Raw genomic sequence first — 22,034 nt, forward strand, 5'->3', positions numbered from 1 at the left:
CTGTAGAGCAGCTACCTGGTCAAGTGAATGCACAAAATATTTGGACTCCAATTCAAATGTTAGATTTACGAAGGTTTAACGAGGCAATAGTATCTTATGGCATGCATTCCCCATATGTAAAGCAAATGTTAAACTCCTGGTCAACTTATAATAGGATTATACCACAGGACTGGGGAGAGCTGGTACATGCTGTTCTGTAACCCAGGGCACAGCTGCAGTGGCAAATGTGGTTCAAAGAGGAAGCTAAAACATGGAAAAACAATGGAGGCATAAAGGTATACAAATCTTCCAGGATCAGCTTGTTGGAAAAGGCCAATATGCTACAATACAAACACAATGTTTATATGATATCCAAACCCTAATTCTATGTTGAATGGCAACCTTGAATGCATGAGACAGAGTTGAAGAACCAGGAAAGAAAACTGAATCATTTACAAAGGTTATACAGTGCCCAAAAGAGTCTTTCACAGATTTCTTACAAAGACTCACTTCAGCAGTAAAGAGAATGGGCCTGAATTCAGAAGCTAGCCAGATAATAATCAAATCTTTGGCTTATGAGAATGTGAATGCAGCATGCAAGAGAATAATCAGGCCATTAAAGGCAAGATCTGCACCCTTAGAAGATTGGATTAAAGACACGTTTAATGTTGAGGCTCATGACCATGATGATGTGTGGATAGGAGAAGCAATTTCAAGAGATTTGAGGAATGTCAGATGTTTTGGGTGTGGAAAGCAAGGACATTTGAAATGGGACTGTAAACAGAGCATTCCTAGGAACAATGTTTCTTCAAGGAACAATGGCAACAGAATGACCCTTCCTTCTGGAGTATGCAGAAAGTGTGATAAGGGAAAATGCTGGACTAATGAATGTACATCAACAAGGGATAGGCAAGGTAATACTTTGCCTTGGTCTTCTGGAAACTCCCAGAGGGGCCTCAGGAAGGCCCCCACAGTGAATCCAGTTCATACCTTTCCTGCAGTCACAGAAGAAACCCCTACTCAGAGCAATTAAATAACCAAATGCCTATTGGAATAAACCAGTCTGCTAGAGGTCATGAAACAGAGAGAACAGAAAATTCAGGAGAAACCATAAAGAAAAAGTTTTGGCAAACTTCTATAAATGAACAAAGACCAAAATTAACAATAAAAATAAATGGTGTTTTGTTGTCTGGTCTGGTTGATACAGGTGCTGACATGACCATAAGTGCACCAGAGTTTTGGCATCCAACTTGGCCTCTTTGGGAGGTAAGTGTTCAACTGTTAGGGATTGGGACATTATCTCAAGTGAAACAGAGTGCAAGATGGCTCAAATGTATTGGTCCAGAAAGAGCTTATGTGGCTAACATAACTATGAACCTATGGGGTCAAGACCTTTGCAACAATGGAATACTCAGGTTAACATCCTTCAAACCTCAAAAACAAATCATCAACTAGCACATGTTTCAGAGAGAAATATTAGAAGGTATTATTCTAATGAGTGGTCACCAGCCATCCATATTATACAAGAACAGGGCACAACAACTGATGATCTTCCAAAGACACCAACAGTTATACCTTTAAAATGGTTAACAGACAAGCCTGTATGGGTTCAGCAATGGCCTTTAACAACAGAGAAACTCCAGGCTTTAGAAGAGCTGGTAGAAGAGCAGTTAAATATTCAGCATATTGAAGAATTAACCAGCCCTTGGAATTCTCCTGTATTTATTATTAAAAAGAAATCTGGTAAATGGAGAATGGTAACAGACCTTAGAGCAATTAACAAAGTAATTCAGCCAATGGGCTCTCTACAGTTTGGAATTCCTTTGCCTACTCTGTTACTTAAGGATGGCCTCTCATAGTTATTGATTTAAAAGACTGTTTCTTTTTAATACCCTTACAAGAAAAAGACAGAGAAAGATTTGCTTTCACAGTGCCTACTTATAATCATTCTTAACCAGTTAAAAGATTTGAATGGAGGGTTCTCCCACAGGGAATGTTGAATAGCCCAACCCTGGGCCAATATTTTGTACAACAACCATTGGAAGTGATACGTATAAAATTTCCTAAATGTATAATTTATCACTATATGGATGATATTTTACTAGCTGACTCAAATGAAGATACTTTAGAAAGAATATTTGAAGAAGTAAAGAAAATTTTCCTTGCTGGGGATTACAAATTGCTCCTGAAAAGATTCAAAGAGTAGATTCTATTAATTATTTAGGATATAAAATAGGTCTACAAAAAAATTGGACCCCAAAAGGTGCAAATTAGGAGAGATAGACTACAGACTCTTAATGACTTTCAAAGACAATTTGGAGAGATTTCTCATCTACGAACTATTGTTTGGGTAAAAAAAAAATGATGAACTGAATAATTTGTTCAAAACCTTAGAAGGTGACAAGGACTTAAATAATCCAAGAGAATTATTACTGGAAGCTGAGAAAGAATTGGCCTTGGTAGAAAAAAAGTACATGAAGGACATGTGCTATGGACTACATAACAGTTGACAAGTTAGTAGCTTTTTTAGGATTAGGATTTTACAAGTTTTATCCTTGTTATGTTTGAGCCTTGAGGTTTGAATTGAAGATTGAAGGTCAAAATTTGAATTGAAGATCCTTCAGCATCTCAATAAAACTTTAAACCTACAATGCAGTAAACTCTAAACTGCAAATGCAATCCATAGAGAGACTTTCCTTATCTTTTTAATAGGGAACCCTTTAACCTTAGTTACGATGGCTGCTAACTATGCAGTTGTTATTTAAACTATCTATATTTTTGAGAAAATCTATTTTTTAAACCAGAGCTGAATCCAAATTACATATATATTATGTTCTAAACAAGAGTTGAATCTCATATATGGTAAGTTGTAGTAAATTAACATTAACCGTGTATAGATATTTTCAAGTATAATCCCTTTGTTATCAATTTTAAGCCAATTTTTTGTTACAGATTTTATAGATTTTTTTGACTGTACCCAATGAACTTACAAATCTTAAAGTGGAGTTAATAGCATAGTCTTAAGAGAATTTTGAGAGTAGAGCACAGAGATATCATAGAGATGAAAGATTTTTCAGAGTAGGAAGTAGAGAAGCCTTAGAGAGAAGAGACATTTGGAAGTGGAGGGCAGAGCAGGTTTAGTTAGAAGATATTTGGGATCATTTGTTTGTGCAGTGGCAATTGTTACCATAGGAGAGAATTTGGACACTGAGAATTTGCCAGTCTTTGGCCAGTGATTGAGCTGCATTGAGGCCAAGCTGTTTGGAGTCCAAGGAGGAGATGATAGAGTTGTAAAAGGAAAATCTGGAATTCTATAAGCTCCAAGAGGGAGGTGAGATAGAGGGCACAGTGGGTGTGGACTGCAGGTAGCTTCTAAGAGAGGAGACGAGGAAGCAGTCTTAGGAAATCTCAGGTGGGACTGCAGTTCCTAGGGGAGTCGAGAAAAAGCAGAGCTGAGGTGGGTAAAGTGACCTTGTGACAAGAATGTCCATCCGGGCATCCATAAGCAGAATGGTAAACTTGTCACAAAGGAGAGAAGTCCTTTGTCCTTTTGATCGGGCCCAGTGGAGGCAAGAGGAGATTCCTGGCACAGTGGTAAAGATTTATAGATAATAGGCAATGTAGGGAACCTGGGATGACACTTAACCAAGAGAAAGACACACACACACACACACACACACACACACACACACACACACACACACACAGAGAGAGAGAGAGAGAGAGAGAGAGAGAGACAGACAGACAGACAGACAGACAGACAGAAAGACAGACAGACAGACACAGAGACAGAGAGAGGACAGAGGAGAGACAGACAGACAGGCACAGACAGACTCAAACTTAGAGAGGGGAGAGAGCAAGACAGACAGACAGGAGAGAGCAGCTGAGGCTTTGGGGAAAAGGGAGAGGCTAGGTGTCTTTAGTAGATATATGTGCCCACGTGGGCGTAACCTGGATGGGTGGAGCAGGCCAGAGTGGAGAAATGCAAGGCGAGTGTCCAGGCAGGTGGGGTAAGGCATAGAAGGCTCTAGGAGCAGGAGAGACACTTGTACAGTGGAGAGGGAGAGAGCAATGGTTAGAGCAGGTGGAGGGAAGCAGCAGCTGAAGAAGCAGACTCTAGAATTTGGAACCAAATCTGGTGGGTGAAGAAGTCAGCAGAAGTATATGATTCGGACAGACCTTTGGAGAGTCAGAACAACAGCTTGGTTCAGAATAGCCGAGTCCCTAGGTGGGAACTCGTCTATGATGTGAGATTGTCCCAAAAAGTAATAAAAATAAAAAGATACATGCCAGCAGGCAGGGGTCTGCCACAGCACAGGTGGGAGGAGGCAGCGGAAGTGGGATTCGGCTCTAACTATGAACATGGTCCAGAATGGGGAAGGGGGCACTCCTGCGGCTCTGGCGGGACAGTCCTGGAATTCAGTTTCTGCTGTGGTTTCTCTGCTTCATCTGACCATGTGGAAGTGACAGGAGAGCACAGGACCTTCAGATTATGTCACTTGGAAAGTGGCGGGTGGGAAAAGGAGGGGCACTTGGAGGGTGTTCTCTGGTACCTGCCGGCTTCAGTGCCTGTCGAGATCAGGACAGGACTGAAGAGAGAGCACAAGATGAGACAGCGTCTCAGAGAGCAAGCCCCCGGGAACCCATACACTTATTTCCTGGCAGTTCAGGCAGGGCTAGATGTCTGAAAACCCGTCATGATGATTTCAAGGGAGACATTGTTAGAGTGTGGCTTGGAACCTAGGAGTTCCACTGACACCTAATTGTTGAGAATTATAAAATCCTCATTTTTATTTGAAGGCCAGCAAAATGGCTCTTCCGTGAAGGTGACCATCACTAAGCCTACGGACTGTGTATTGATCCCTGAAACTCGAATGCTGAAAGAAGAGAGCTGACCTGCAAGTTGTCTTCTGAGGTCTGCAGGTGTACATGAGGAACCCCCCTAAAAAAAATGAATAAAAATATAATAAAGAAAAAACCTTTCTTTTCAAATGTGATGATGCTCTGTGATGTGGGCTTTTTGACAGTCAGTTACAGGTAGTATGAGTGGTTGTGATTCTCTTAGCACATCTAGGACTTGGACTTCACCATCAATGGTTAAGTGTGTTTTACCGGTTACAGTCACAAGATGGCAGCACAGCCTCCCTAGTGTTTCCCAGTGAGCAAATCAGATAACTGAGCTTTCACCCAGTGACTGATGGGGACAGATGCAGAGACCCATGGCCAAAGATTGGACCAAGCTAGAGTCCCGTTGAGGAGAGGGAGGAGGCATTGTACAGCAGAGGCTGTCCCTGATGCTTTGGCTGACTCTTGGGAATTTATTCCTCATGTTGGACTGCCTTGCCCAGCCTGAATACAGCAGGAGGTGCTGTGTCTTATGGCATCAATCAAGATGCCATGTTTTGTTGATGCCCATGGGAGCCTACCCCTTTCTGAGTGAATATGAAAGGGGGTGGATTGAGAGGGGAGGGACAGGGAAGGTGAGAGGTGGAGATGTGAGGAGAAGAGGGAGGAGAGGCTATGGTTAGGATGTAAAATAAATAAATTACTTAAAAGAAAAGTGCTGTGAGATGTTCTGTATGGCAAATGTGTTGCTGATTGGTCAATAAATAAAACACTGATTGGCCATTGGCTAGGCAGAAAGTATAGGCGGGACAAGGAGGAGAATGAAGCTGGGAAGTGGAAGGCTGAGTCAGAGAGACACTGCCAGCCGCCATGATGACAAACAGCATGTGAAGATGCCGGTAAGCCACAAGCCATGTGGCAAGGTATAGATTAATGGAAATGGATTAATTTAAGCTGTAAGAACAGTTTGCAAGAAGCCTGCCACGGCCATACAGTTTGTAAGCAATATAAGTCTCTGTGTTTACTTGGTCGGGTCTGAGTGGCTGTGGGACTGGCAGGTGAGAGAGATTTGTCCTGACTGTGGGCAAGGCAGGAAAACTCTAGCTACAGAAAAGAAAATGTAGACTGGGTGACTAGGTCAATTGCCCCCACTGAGTCCCATTTTCAGTGAATGTGAAACACTCACACTTAGAATTGGAAGACACTTTAGAGAAGAACTTGTCAAACTTTAATGTACTTACAAACCACACAATAGCCACACAAGGTTACTGTTTCAATACAGATTCTGATATTTCTAGTGGAACCTGAAAGCCTCCGGCCCCCTCCCTCACCTTCCCTCCACCTCTCTCCCTACTCCTCCTTCTTCCTTTTCTGCCCCAGCCAGCGGGGTGTCAACAGGGGCGACCCACCTGCAGGAGAGAATGAAAGGGACTGGGAGACAGGAAAGGACGACAGCAAGACAGTACAGTGTGTTCTGTTCAAGCTGCAAATTTTATTCTCCTCAGCAAGGCTTATATAGCATGGGAGGGGGCAGGAAGGAGGGAAGGGGTGCAGAATGTGCCTTATGTGCAGGTGAAGGGAGATGTGCAGGTGAAGAACTACATGCAAGTCCTGAGGCTGCTAGGTGGTAAGGTCACTGGTCAGGGCCCATTGTCCTGTTGCTATGCGACCTGACCTGCCTGACCTGTTCTTCATCTTCGGGGGCATCCGGTTTGGGGCAGGGGCTTGTTCTCTGGCCTAGCTAGTACTTTTCCATGGTCCATGTTTGGTCCCTGACACCTTTCTCCCTTTTTCACCTCCCCGTACCTTCTCCCTCCCAACAGGCCTGGAGTCTTTGCTGCTCTGGTCTTGCTGTGTTGCCTAGGTTGGCACTGGACACCCCTCCCCCAATTCTGCTAAGACCTGGTAATGCATCACTGCTGGTTGGTGGATCGCACTTCAGTAACCAGGGTTTAGAATCACTTTAGAGATGAATTTTCATTGCACCTGCTTTGATTGATGGATGAAGTGAGAATGAAGTCTGGAGGGACAATCCAACTTGTCTGGTGTACTTGTGACTTCATCATACAACTTTTCTTTCTTTTGATTCTTCTTTCATGCAATACATCTTGATCACAGTGCCCCTCCCTCCACTCTGCCCAGCCCTCCCTCACACATCCCCTCTCCCCCAGGTCCACTTCTCTGTTTCCTTTAGGAAATAGCAGGGCACCCAGGGATATTAACCAAACACATCATAACAAGTTACAGTAAGACTAGACACAAACCCTATATCAGGGCTGGGTGAGGCAACCCAGTAGGAGAGAAAAGGTCCCATAGGCAGGTGAAAGAGTCAGTTACACCCAATTCCCACTGTCAGGAGTCCCACAAAACCACCAAGTTAACAGCCATAACATATATCCTGAGACCAGCTCCACGCTGGTGAAGACATGGAGCAAAGGGAACACTCCTCCATTGCTGGTAGGAGTGCAAACTTGCACAGCCACTGTGGAAACCAATATGTTGGTTTCTCAGAAAAAAATTGGGAAGAGATCTACCTCAAGACCCAGCTATACTACTCTTGGGAACAAACCTAAAGGACGCCCCATCCTATCACAAAGACACTTGCTCATCTATGTTCATTGCAGCTCTATTCACGATATCCAGAAACTGGAAACAACATAGATCTCCCTCAACTGAAGAATGGATAAATAAAATGTGGTACATTGACACAATGGAGCACTACTCAGTGTCAAAAAAATGGCACCATGGTTTGTTCACTTGCACAAGTTCTGCACCTCCATTGACCTTACACATCTTGCAGACAGGTTGAGGGTTTTGTGGCTGGTTGATGTCAAAGTCCACCACTGGAAGTTGCCTGGTTACAGAAGATGGCCAGTTCAGGTTCCAAATCCCTCATTACCGGGAGTCCTCACTAGGGTCACAGTGGTAGAATCCTGGGAGTTTCCACTGTACTAGGTTTCCACATCACTCCCCAGTGACTCCAATTTCAGTCATCTCTTCTTTGATATAGATATGATAGTATGAAAGGGTAAATTAATGAACATACTTTTTTTTTTTGGTTTTTCGAGACAGGGTTTCTCTGTGTAGCTTTGCGCCTTTTCCTGGAACTCACTTGGTAGCCCAGGCTGGCCTCGAACTCACAGAGATCCGCCTGGCTCTGCCTCCCGAGTGCTGGGATTAAAGGCGTGCGCCACCACCGCCCGGCCTAATGAACATACTTTTAAAGACAAACAACTTGTTTGAAATGTTTTACACTGGTATAGGTTTTAGTTTATTGATACAAGTTTAAACTTAATTTTGTTATACTGTATCTATATTTCTACTCTCTTTTGAGGTATTATGTTTATGTAACTCATTTAGATTTTAATGAATCATTAAGAAATACAGATCAATTAGTCTTCTATGATAGTTAAACTTATAGTCATGTTAAGTCTTCTAGGTATACATAGATATATTTCAGATAGATAGGTAATCTTTAAATACTTCAAAGACCTACAGAATATGGCATTTAAAGTGTTTTTAAAAATTTAGACTTTCTGGACAGTGAGACATGTCTGCTCCTGGCAGCACCAAGAGGAGGATGGGCATCAAAGACACTCTATATGGAGTTTATCTTCTTCTTGGCAAAAATAGCCATTCGGGCAAGAAACTGTTCTTGCCTGGACTGCTTGAAAAAATGTATCAACTGGACATGCAGGACCCATAGGGAGGTGACCACTGAACTTTGCCTGGCTACTGGCCAATCAGTGTTTTATTTATTAACCAATCAGAGCAATACATTTGACATACAGAACATTCCACAGCACTTCTTGTACTCGTTCCCTCTCTCTCTCTCCCTACCTGATCCCTCCTGTTCTGATTCCCACTCAACTCCAGTCCCACCAAATCTATTTTCCCTTCCCAGGGATATCTATGTGTCTCCCTTAGAGTCCTCTGTTGGAGCCTGCAGACCAGTCAACTGGGTATCTGGGTGGAGGCTATACCTCCAGCTGGCATCATCAGCCTGCATCTAGCTAGATAGTATGTTCCATCCAGTGGGCTAATCAGGACTTTCTCACAGCCCTTCAAGGAAACTCTGCAGGCTAATCAGGACTTTCTTACAGCCCTGGAGCAAGCAAGCTTGGGTTCTATTGACTCAGAATAGACTTCAGATTCAAACTGGGAAGCTGAGTCACTTGTGGGCTCCCACAGCCCTTCCTGTTACTCAGCCTTTCGGAGTCTGTGTGTTGTATTATGATTATCATTTACTTAAAAGCTAATATGAAGTTATGAGTGAGTATATACCATATTTGTCTTTCTGGGTCTGGTTACCTCACTCAGGGTGACTTTTTTTTCTAGTTTATGTTCATTTGCTTGCTAAGATCATAATTTTTGTTTCAGCTGAGTAATACTCTATTATGCAAATGTACCATATTTATCCATTCTTTGTTGAGGGACATCTAGGTTGTTTCTAGTTCCTGGCTTGTGTTATTGATCTAAACCATTCTGACAGGTGTAAAATGGAATCTCAAGGTAGTTTTGATTTGCATTTCCCTGATAGCTAAGAATGTTCAACATTTCTTAAAGTGTTTATTGGTCATATGAGATCCCTCTACTGAGAATTCTGTTTACATCTGTACCCCATTCTTTATTGGACTTTTTGTTGATGTCTAGTTTCTTGAGTTCTTTATATATTTTGATATTAGTCCTCTATTGGATATGGAGTTGGTGGACATTTTTTGTAGTCTAAAGATTTGGCCTGTTGATGCTGTTCTTTGCCTTTCAGAAGCTTTTCAGTTAATGAGGTCCCATTTGTTAGTTGTTGATCATAATGCCTGTGCTAGCAGTGTTCTGTCCAGGAAGTTGTCTCCTGTGCCAGTGGGTTCAAGGCCATTTCCCACTTTCTCTTCTATCAGATTCAGTACATCTTGTTTTATGTCTCTTTTTTTTTGGTTTTTCAAGACAGGGTTTCTGTGTTCCCTAGCCATCCTGGAACTCTCTCTGTAGGCCCGGCACTTCTCCTCTGGCCCTATCACCACAAGACAGAGGAGTAATGGGGACAGCTCTACCATGGCCAGTGTTTTGGGGCTGGACTCCCACATCAGAGCTAACAGTGTTTTTTGGTTTTTCAAGAAAGGGTTTCCCTTTTCTGGAACTAGCTCTACAGACCAAGCAGGACTTGAACTCACAGAGATATACCTACCTCTACCTCTTGAGTGCTGGGATCAAAGTTGTGTGCCACCACTGCCATGTTCTTCTATTTTATATTATTTAAATTTTTAAATTTGGGTAAGGATGGCCTTACTGCTGCAGAAGGTTTTTGAGTCCCTCTGAAACAATTCAGGGTCAGGTTCTTTAGAGAGATATTATGTCAGGTCAGTGGAACAGTCCAGATACAGTAATTCACTGGACCAGAAACTATGTTTGTGTTTTTCCTCAAGGTGCTGCCTAATGACTCTTTGCAAAGAACACTTGGAATTAGAGATATATGGACAAAGGGGCAAAGGGGTACACAGTGTGACTTGTTTGGTCCCACTGCAACTTCCTGACAGGGTCTATGCTGAGGGTGCTGTTGTTCTGGGACAGCTTCATCCAGTCCATGAGCCCCAGACTCTGGCCATTGAAAAGCCAATTGATGGAGATCCCAGTGTTGTTGAGCAGGTCAGGACCACAGAATCCAGTTCTTTGGCTGTGGTGTTGGTGTCTTGGATGAAGGGTCGAGATATGGCTCTGTAGAAAAACAGTGGAGGGGACCAGCGAGGCCTTCACTCTCAGAGATCTCAGCCAGCTCCCAGTGCCCACAGAACGAAGTGGCCCTCTTAAAGATTGAATGTTTAGGTTCAAAATACAGTCTGTAAGGGGAGAGCTGAATCTTCCTCCTACCCAGATTACTCATAGTGACCTCTGACTCAGGGTATTGGTGTAGATACCACACTGGGCTCCTCTTTATCCCATGTGTCCACCCACTCATAGGGGTGGGAGTGTGTTTCCCATTGATTTATGTGGAAATTCTTACTCACACTTTCTGTGAGTGTAAACAGACAGGTCCCTCCTTTATAAATAGCTTTCTGTTTCTTTTTCAATAAATAATTCGTGGGCCATTCTTGTCAGGTGTTTGATGTTAATTGACATGAACCAGGGATCCCTCAAAAAAGCCTGAGTCTATAAAATGATCCAGAAGAGTGAAGGTCACCTAATAAGGTCTCCATGGTGGAGAGGCTAGACATGTGGCTGTGAACAGATAGCTTGTGCCTCCCATGGCCTATGTGACCCAGACTCAATGACAGTGTTTCCTGTCTGTTTCCCTATAATAGGACACACAGTACTTGATCATTGCTATGCCTGCAAGTTAACCTTAAATGTAAACAATAACCTGACCTTCACCAAGCAGTGTCTATTGCAGGAAATAATCCCTGGGCTGGAACCATAGAAGGCAAAGAGCTGCCATTTGAACACTTTTTCTTCTATCTCTTTAGGGCTCTTGACCTTCCTACGAGGTCTCAAAAGACCATCAGAAGAGCTGGCTGACTGCCTTTCCTACCTCTCCACCTATGCTGAGAACACTGAGTCTCAGGAGGAGATGCTCAGGTGACCTACCTCAGACATGGCTCTCAGAGGCTGACTGTCAGCAGGCTCTCAGTCTACAATCCATCATCGTCCCCTGTTAGCTCCAACAGGAGATCAAATTCCAACCCAGTCTACAAGCTTCCCAGGATTCCTGGTCCAGTCTGGCATGGAGTTCTTGAACAAAGCTCTGGGTGCCCATCTCTCTGTAAGACTCTCATAGTTTTCTCAGTAAGGCCCTGTACGCATCCTGAAGGGTCTTTCTCAAGGCCATGTTCATAATGAGAACCTAAGACCCTGGTCAGAGTGTGACATGCCTGGGCTCAGTTACCTCACCCCCTCTTCTCTGAGTTTGGAGTCAAGTGAGGCATCCTGATTTATTGCTGTATTTTCCACACATTAATGTGGGTCCTTTACAGAATGTTTGAACCACAATGTGGGGACCATAACACAGAGTCATCCAGGACTGACAATCCTATGTGTGAAGTAGGGTTAGCTCCGCCCAAAGCCCCGAGTGCTTGGGTTCAGGTCCAGTGCGTTCTTGTGTCACAGGACAGATGTGTGAAGTCGGTTAAGATGAAGAGTAGCAGCAGAGAAAAACAATGGCATCATGAGGTTTGCAGACAAATGGATGGATCTAGAAAAAATCATCCTGAGTGAGGTAACCCAGACTCAGAAAGACAAACATGGTATGTACTCACTCATAGCAGGATACTAGACATGAAACAAGGATGACTTGTCTGCTACTCACATCACCAGGGAGGCTACCTGGAAAACAGGACCCCAAGAAAGACACAGGGATCACCCAATGACAGAGAAATGGAATGAGATCTACATGAACAGCCTGGACATGAGTGGGGGTAATGAAAGGCGAGGGTTGAGGGAAAGAGAGCTTGGGGGAGCGGGAGATCCCAGCTGGATCAACAACAGAGAGGGAGAACAAGGAATAGGAGACCATGGTAAATGAAGACCACATGAGAATAGGAAGAAGCAAAGTGCTAGAGAGGCCCACAGAAATCCACAAAGATACCCACACAACAGACTGCTGGCAATGGTCGAGAGACAGCCCGAACTGATCTACTCTGGTGATGGGATGGCCAAACACCCTAATTGATGTGCTAGAAACCTCATCCAACTACTGAGGGATCTGGATGCAGAGATCCATGACTAGGCCCTGGGTGGATCTCTGGGAGTCCAATTAGCGAGAATGAGGAGGGTTTATATGAGCGAGAATTGTTGAGACCAAGGTTGGATAAAGCACAGGGACAAATAGCCAAATGAATGGAAACACATGAACTATGAACCAATGGCTGAGGGGGCCCCACTGGATCAGGCCCTCTGAATGGGTGAGACAGTTGATTGGCTTGATCTGTTTGGGAGGCATCCAGGCAGTGGGACCGGGTCCTGTGCTCATTGCATGAGTTGGCTGTTTGAAACCTGGGGCCTATGCAGGATTGTTTGGCTCGGCCTGGGAGGAGGGGACTAGACCTACCTGGACTGAGTCTACCAGGTTGACCTCAGTCTGTGGGGAAGGCTTTGCCCTGGAGGAGATGGGAATGGGGGGGGGGTTGGGGGGAAGGTGAGGGGGATGGGAGGGGGGAGAACAAGGGAATCCGTGGCTGATATGTAGAACTGAATTGTATTGCAAAATAAATAAAAAAAAAAAAAAGATGAAGAGTAGGACCACCGATGGCCTTTCAAACTCATGGTTGGGAGTAGCTTGGGCCATATTTATTTATACAATTTCAAATGCATTCAAGCATGAGCAATTTCTAATCATTTCTTATTAATCATTTTCCAAGAATCATTAACATTTATTCATTTTAGTTTTTCTTTTCTTTCCACTCCCTTGACATCATTCATCATTACCCTGTATCATTATAGTGCAAGCCAAATGATTGTATCTTCTTCTTAGTGTGCCCTAGCCAGCAACAAACACGCTGGTACAAAGTAAGAGATTTAAGCCCTGTGATTAGTTCTTAACAATACAATACTTTCATATTTTTGTAATCAGCTGAGTGTATTGTCATGCCTAGGATATCATGTTCAGGTGTTTGCCAATTTATAAGTCATTTGTATATCACTTCTATGTGGACTATAGTTATAATGCTATTTTTTGTAAGTTTTCAAAGAGTTATGATTAATAGCTAACACTTTAACTACTGGGACTAAATTTCTACTCTTCCTGGCAATTTCTACATGTTGATTTATATTATGGGAAATGGAAATTTTAGACTCCATTTTTGATGTTTGACTTTGGAAAAATATCTGTGTGTTCATGTCCTGGTACCAGAGAAATGTATGACCTTTCATGTCCTATATCTTTTCCTCATATGTTTCTATAAGTTTTTAAGGTCAACTTTTAAGAAATCATTTTCCAAGTTCTTAAGTTCTTTGGAATATGTTTATCTCTTTATGGAATTGAATAAGCAATAATTATTAACCTTAGTGAGTTCCTCCTGCTCACTCAAGATGACTGCCAAGGCAGCCAGAGATGACCAGAGACACTGGTTTCTGCAAAAAAAAACAAACAAACAAACAAAAAAAAAAAAACCCAGCGCTTTTATTCCCAGTAAACTCAGGCAAAATCACAACTAAAGAGCAAAACTAAGATTTACCCTAAGAATAAGAATAGCCAAAGTTAGAGAGGCCTGAAGCCCATGAGCTCCCTAGGATCAGCACAGATGTCTGTAGTATTGTTTCCATAGGTCTTTCCAAATGGATGGGATTCTCCAAAGGGCCTTGCCTTCTAAACAGCTCTATTTGCAAAACATTCCTGTGCCTTTCCCAGGGGTGACAGCATGGCTTCTACCAGGAGAGGTTATAGAGAATTACTTGGGGTGTACAGTGAACTGCACGGATGCTCTCATAACATGGAAGTTTTCCATTATCATAAATACCAAATAGATTCCAGCATCTTTCTGAGTGACATTCTGGAAGAACAAGGATCCATTGGGGTACATCATCTCTCTGCCACTGTATGCAGGCCCTGTTTCATTTGTATTATTGGATATTAAAAATTGTGCAATTACATTCCTCTTAACAGCACTTTCTCCCTTGTGCCAGTAAAATGAATGGACTGTCTTTTTTGGAGTGTGGACAAGTAGAAGAACATTCTCCCCTTCAGCAAGGTGGGGCGGAACTGCTTCAACAGTGACTTGGGCAGTGGTGGGAGAGGCTAAGAGGGAAGAGAGAAAAATTTATCAATATTAGGTGCAGTGGGTAGCCATTCCAGCTTTGATCTGGAAGTTCTAACCCCCACTGAGGCTTCAGTAACTGTCACACCTACAAGGCAGGGCCAAGAGAGGACCCTGAAGATGCGAGATCCAGATGCGCCAGCTCTCTTGGTTCCTGGACCCTGGACGATAGCGGTAGACCGAGGAGAGTTCTCTAGAGAACACCTCCGGACTGCGCCACACCTGTCCCAGACCCTGTTGCCTATCCCTTCACTTGTAAGTTACCCCACCAAATTAACCTCTCTTCTAACTACATGGAGTGGCCTTAATAATTTCACCAATACCTTGCACTCAACATGGGGCACGAACCCACAACCCTGGGATTAAGAGTCCCATGCTCAACAGACAATCTTACCCATAGCTCTGAGACTTGCTGTGGAATCTACAGTTAGTCTAACTGAGATTTAACTATCTGAGCTTTCTCACAGTACCCAACAGAGATACCATCACCCACTAAACAACAGGAAGCAATTCTAAGAAAACAGCATCCCTTCTCTCTAAGGTTTCATGTTTCTCAGGGTTATGAATGATGGTTATAGGGTTGGGGGTGGAGGAAAATATTAAGCTCAGTATTCTCCTTAAGAAAAGAAAAAGTTTCTCAAAAATGGGGGAGAGAAGAAATGGAATGGATAGGTATAAGAGATTATGGTAGATTATTGTATATACTAGCAAACAAATTTAGTAAAATAGCAGTGTTAGATAATTTGCACTGTTATGGATTCTTATATGTTGATACAAATATAAACTATTTTTATATTCCTGTTTAAGATAATTTATACATTGATACAAATACAGAACTATATTTGCTATAATGTACATATATTTCTACTCTTATTTGAAATATTTGTATATTATACAAATGTAAATTTATATCTGTCATACTGTATGTATGTTCTACTTCTGTTTAGGATATTCTGTATATTGATACATATTTAAGATTATTGTCATACTTCATATTGCACAATACATTCCTACCTCTGTTATAAATATCTTGTGTATTGTCACTATTTTGAAGTCATCATCCTTTACTGTACATTTGCTTATAGACTGTTTACCTTGTTTACATGAAGCCTTAGTCCTTAGGTTATTTTGGTAGATAAGACTTATAGATTTATAGTCACCTATGCTTGTCATCTCTATAGTTACTTTAGTTAGGTTATCCAGATTTACAGATACATAGGACTGGTAATCTTCAAACACTGATAAGATGGACTGGTAATCTTCAAACACTTCATAGACCTAGAGAATATGACATTTAAATAATTTAGAATTCTGTTGGCGTGAGACACAATTGCTCCTGGCAGCACCAATTTGATTCCGAGAGAACGCTGGGGTTCTAAGACATTTCCATTTGGCACAAAATGGCCTATTGGGCAAAGAACTGCCCTTGCCTCGACTGCTGACAATATGAGTGCTGTCCTTCTGGATGAGTGGAATACAAGGAAATGTGACTCCTGAACTCTGCCAAGACAGGGTAAGATGGTCTTTCAGAATTCCTGCTTCTAAAAATGATCTGTCAGATGCTCTAGGCCTGTAGCCAATTTTAATGCACCAACAATGCTGAGAAACATTAGGTGACTGTCCAGGGTGCCAGTTGTCTCTGTCTATTCTTGCAAGATTCCCGAAAGTTGCTTGCATCCATCTTCCATTTCTCAGGTACCATTATATTCTTTCTCAGGTCTTTGATGAGACTGAAGACTAGCAGTTATAGTTACAACTTATATATATATATATATATATATATATATATATATATATATATATATATATATATATATATTCTTAGATAGAAAATATTAAGTATTAGATTCATGTTCTTTAGGATAGGACACCTTTTGGAGTGATCTTTGTAACATGCCATTTGCCTACTCTCTAGACTTCTCTGGATTTTAGTATGTGTTTCTTGCTTGATATTGTTCACATTGATTATAGTTCCATCTTATCTAGGTCATTATCCCTCATTACTCCTGGACAATATTTGATAACCATTCCTTTCTATTTAGTCTTGTATTAGATTAGAACCTTCTTATTTAGACAAAAGGGGAAGATGTAGTGGGTAGGCATTCCAGCTTTGATCTGGAAGTTCTAACCCCCACTGAGGCTTCAGTAACTGTCACGCCTACAAGGCAGGGCCAAGAGAGGACCCTGAAGATGCGAGATCCAGATGCACCAGCTCTCTTGGTTCCTGGACCCTGGACGCTGGAGGTAGACTGAGCCACACCTTTCCCAGACCCTGTTGCCTATCCCTTCACTTGTAAGTTACCCCACAAAATTAACCTCCCTTTTAACTACGAGGAGTAGCCTTAATAATTTTACCAATAATTAGGACTTTTGCATTTGGTAGAAATTTGAAACCTACATGTGTTGTTCAACTCTCAGTTTTGGTATGTGTGTCCTGCTAGGGAGAGGTCAGCAGCACCACCCCCATTCATGAGTACATCTGAATCTTTCCACTGTATGAAACTGTCTTCTCAGGTGTTAAAAAGACTCTGTACCTTCATTTTTGACCTTTCCCTGCTCTGTTTCTTCTGAAGTGCTTGTCATCCCCTGAGCCCACCTTCTAGATATTCTTGCTGCTGTGTCTTCCTGTTCAGTAGTAGTAGGGTTTTGTGAGGAGACTAGTTTGATTTTGGTTTAAAGCCCACTGCCTGGAGCAGGCTCAGATACCTGTGAGCAAATCAGTGTCCCAGAGCCTGGGGTTTATTTGCAGATTCCTCAGGGTCCTATGTAATGAGGCTGTTGTTTACTCACCCCAGTTTGAGTTTTACTTGGAGAGTCACCCTGACAGAGTTGTGAATGTCAGTCTTCAAGATAAAGTGGCCAGTTCTTATAAACAAAGACCAGAATGATTGGGAACTCCTAAAGATCCACCTGACTCTCCCTCTAGTGTGCTGGGGTTAAAGGCATGTAGCACCGTGTTCAGCTTGTTTGGTGTTTTATCATGAGATATACATGCATCCATCACCATGATCACTGTATTTGTATCTTGAGCCATGTTTTTCTACTTGTGACCTTTACACATTTTATACATTGTTGATTAAGAAATTACTCCCACTCCCAACACTATTGGGTAAGAAGGGAACAGATGTCACTCACGTAATATGTGCAGCTGGATGTGGTTACTCCTCTTGGAACTGGCTGGATTGGAGACCCTACACTGATAGTTCCCTGAATCTTCTCTCCTGACAGGGTATATTCGGAGGGTGCTGTTGTTCTGGGACAGCTTCATCCTGTTTGTGAGCCCCAGCATCTGGCCATTGAAGAGCCAATAGATGGAGATAGCATTGAAGAACCAACTGATGGAGGTCTCTAATTCATTTGAGAAGCAGGCCAGGAACACAGAGTCCAGTTCTTTGAGTGTAGTGTTGGTGACTTGGATCGAGGGTGTAGTCACTGTCTCTGTGGATAAACAGTGGAGGGGACCAGGTGAGAGTGCTTTACCCTAATGATCTCTGCCAGCTCCCAGTGCCCACAGAACAAAGTGAGTCTTGGCAAAATTACATGTTTGAGTTCAAGATACATCTATAAGGGTAGAGCTGAATCTTTCTCCTACCCAGATTACCTACAGTGACCTCTGCCTTTGGGTATTTGTGTAGATACCACACTGGGAGCCTCTTCAACTCTTAGTGTCTAGAAATTTCATGGTGGGTAACATAATCCCCATTGAATTTTGTGCAAATTCTTGCTCACTTTTTCTGTAAGTGTGAACACTCATGTCCCTCCTTTATTATTTTCATTAAATAATTTGTCATGGGGTTAAGATGGCCCTACCAATCTAAAGATGTTAAAACCTGGACATCAGGACTAGAAGAAATCCCTAGCTAAAGAATTTCTGTTTGAAGAAAATTTTTGTTTCCTGCCCAATGTGTAAACATTAAATACCACAGAGAAGTGAATTATCACAGTGCTGACCACAGACTGTCACTCTAATCCTCAGTACTGATATTTTTTTGAAACAGGGTCCCAGTGTAAAACCTTGGCTAGTTTGGAACTTACTATGCAGACCAGGTTGGCCTCAAACTCACACTATCTACCTGCCTCTGCCACCTCAGTGCTGGCAACAAAGGTGTGTGCCACCACACTCAGCCGACATTTGTTTTTTAAGTATTGAGAAGAGTAACCAAAAGAGCATCATTAATGGTCAGTGACATGGTTCACCCTGACTCAGAACATGGTTCCCAGGCACCTTCTCTAACCACTCTTCCCATCCTACAGAGTCAGAGCTGAGTCAGGCACTAGTCAGACAGGAGCAGAGCTGGGAGCAGAGCTCTGGACTGCTAGTCCCCACCTGTGGGGAATTTTCTCCTCCAATTTGGAGAAAAAACATGTGAGCACAGTGGGAAGCCCTGGGTGTTCCTTCTAGACCATGAAGGTCATAAAAAGAAAATGGAGGGAGGGCACAGAAAGGCTTGTGTTAGTCACAGAAAGAAATCTTGACCTTAAAGCTCTCCCTCCCCTGGGAAGTCCCTCATACAACCTGAGGCTTTGCAAGGCTGGGATAATCTCCTGCTCACATTCCAACCTCCATCCTTATCAGCCAGGAGAAGTCAGAGAAGCAGGAGACCCTTAGTCATAGGCATGGAACAGGAAGCTCAGAGAAAGACTGAGTTTTGCTTGTTCCCATAGACATGAGCTGCGAAGCTAAAAGAATCAGCTCCAAAGCTGATGCTGATATTTCAGAGATTCACTTACTTACTAAGGACTGTAATGTGTTTGACCATGGTCTTATTTACTCCAGGGACAAGGTTATAGAGGAGGCAGGTATAGAATCCACTATTATTATCATTTATGTTTGGGATAAAGAACTCTTCAGAGCTGACCTTGGTGGGACACCTTAAACATCCTTGGTGCAGGATGAGGGGCTTGGACCTGCCTCAACTGGGTGTGTCAGGCTGTGCTGACTCCCCATAGGAGGCCTTGCCTTGGAGGATGTGGGAATGGGGGTATGTTGGGGAGAGGAGGCTAAGGGGTGGGAGGAGGGATGGGGGAATCTGTGGTTGCTATGTAAAATAAATAGCAAAATTTTTAATAATAGAAAAGAAAGATCTTTTGGGAGGATGATTGGAGTTCTCCATTGACAAACCAAGAGTACTGTGCAGGTGGGTTAGCATCTGTGTGGCAGGAGATGTGAGGTTTGTCCTTGAATGAAAATGAATATTTGAGGATGATATGATTGGGACATCTGGATCATCTGGAGCAAAAAGAATAAAGTCACATGTGATGTCAGCAGAAGGAAGGGGAAATCCTGGTCTGTAGAAGGTGATAGTATCTCTTTGAGCTGTGCTTTAACCTTAATTGAGCAGATTTCACCCAGAGTTGTGGTTCATATTACTAGAAGAGTACTCATGCAGCATGCACAAGTCCTGATCCATTTCCAGCACAACACACAAACATCTCCACTGCACACTCATGTGTGCAATAATCCTGAGCCTGGCATGTCTCCTGTCTCCATCACCCTGAGTCAATCTAGGCAGGAGAAGTCCCTGCAGCCCATTCTAGCTCAATGCTGGGCCTGGCTACATGTGCTTGGGCTGGGCCCAGATGCCCTGGCAGCATAGCTATCTATGTGATGGGTCTGGGTCATGGACCCAAGGGGACTGGGACTAAGTATGGTAGCTCTATCCCTCTGTATTTAGGCAATCCTAGCCAGGATGAAACAGAAAATACTCACAGGTAATGTTAAGAGAGAGTGGGTCACTTGGGGAGGCACTCACTGGGTCTCAGGTTCACATACATAGGGTCCTGTGTCAGTCCTCACAACACTGAGTAAAGTGAGAGTCCTGTGGCCCCCAGACAGCTTCAGCCCGTCATCTCTGAGAGGCCTTGGTCATTTATCCTCCACAGGTAGGCTGTATTCTGAGTCTTAGGATCACACATTAATGCTACTAGAGACCCCTCCCAGGTATAGAAACTCTTCCTTGTGATTTTGGGATAGGGTAGCAACACTATGATGTATACAGAGAGAAGATTACCCTCTGTGGTACCTCTGATTGTTGCAAGGCCTCTTTAAACCAGAGATAGTCTCTTAACTACCTGACAACCCAGAACCTTAAAGAATCAGGCAGGAAACAAATTAGAGGCAGATGGAGTAGCTGAGTGCTCAGAGATAATGGGGCCTCCTATGCCAAGTATGGGAGAAGTAAAGACTATCTCATGAGTGAACTAGGCTGCAGTATTTGGTCATGGAGAGACTCAAGATTTAGAATCAGAGACCTCATTTTATGTCCTGGTCTTCACTGACCCATTGCCTTGAGGTACAAGGTTTGGGTCCAACCAGCTGCACTGACCTCCACTACACAGTGTAGACCAGCGCCCTCCAAGCCATTGCTGTCCAGGGCTGCTCTACAGATAGGTTATGATTAGTCTTCTCATTGAGCTTCCCTGAGAAATCTGACAGCCTGTCAGAGATCTCAGAGATCTCAGGATCTGGCTGACATTCAGATAGGGCTGTACCGCAGGTGGGCCACTCTTGTCAGGTGTTTAATGTTGAGTGGCATGAATCAGGAAACCCTCAAAGAAGCCTGAGTCTACAAAATGATCCTGAAGATTGAAGGTCACCAGTCAGCTCTTCTTGGTAAAGAGGCTGGAAATGTGGCTGTGGACATGCAGCTTGTGACACTCATAGCCTGTGTGACCTTGACTCAATGACTGATTTTCCTATCTCAGTTTCCTCATAATAGGACACATAGTAAATGATCAATTCCATGCCTGCAAGTTATCCTTAAATATGAATAATGATCTGAACTTCCACCAAGCAGTGTTCATTACTATTTGCCTACAGAAAATAATCTCTGGGCTGGGCCCCCAGGGAGGAAAGATATGACATTTTACACTTTTTCTTCTATCTCTTTAGGGCTCTTGATCTTCCTGGGAGGTCTCAGAAGACCATCAGAAGAGCTGGCTGATTGCCTTTCATATCTCTCCACCTATGCTGAGCACACTGAGTCTCAGGAGGAGATGCCCAGATGACCTACCTCAGAAATGTCTCTCTTAGGCTGACCTTCAGCAGGCTCCCATCCTACAATCCATCTTTGTTCCCTGTCATCTCCAACAGGAAGTCAAATTTAAGCCTACTTTACACGCTCTTCAGGATTCCTGGTGCAGTCTGGCATGGAGTTCTGGAACAAAGCTTGGGTTGCACATCTCTCTGTGAGACTCTCATGGTTTCCTCAGCCAGGCCCTGCCTGAGTCCTAAAGGGTCTTTCTCAAGGCCATGTTCATGATGAGCACCTAAGACCCTGGGCAGAGTCTGACAGGCATGGGATCAGTTACCTCACCCCCTCTTCTGTGAGGGTGGATTGAAATGAGGCATCCTCATTTGTTACTGTTTCTTCCACTCTGTGTCCTTTACTCAATGAATCACAATGTGGGGACCGTAACACAGGGTCATCCAGGAGTGACAACCCTATATGTGAAGAAGGATTAGCCCCA

At 43.2% G+C, this 22,034-nt stretch overlaps 1 pseudogene; it reads right to left on the minus strand.

The window, feature by feature from the left end:
* Nucleotides 1-17,691: 17,691 nt before the first annotated feature.
* LOC128124077 (carcinoembryonic antigen-related cell adhesion molecule 1-like) lies at nucleotides 17,692-20,480 on the minus strand (annotated as a pseudogene).
* Nucleotides 20,481-22,034: the final 1,554 nt, after the last annotated feature.

Source organism: Peromyscus californicus, unplaced genomic scaffold (assembly GCF_007827085.1).
Source record: "Peromyscus californicus insignis strain IS unplaced genomic scaffold, ASM782708v3 Scaffold_4__1_contigs__length_199733344, whole genome shotgun sequence".
NCBI classification, from domain to species: domain Eukaryota; kingdom Metazoa; phylum Chordata; class Mammalia; order Rodentia; family Cricetidae; genus Peromyscus; species Peromyscus californicus.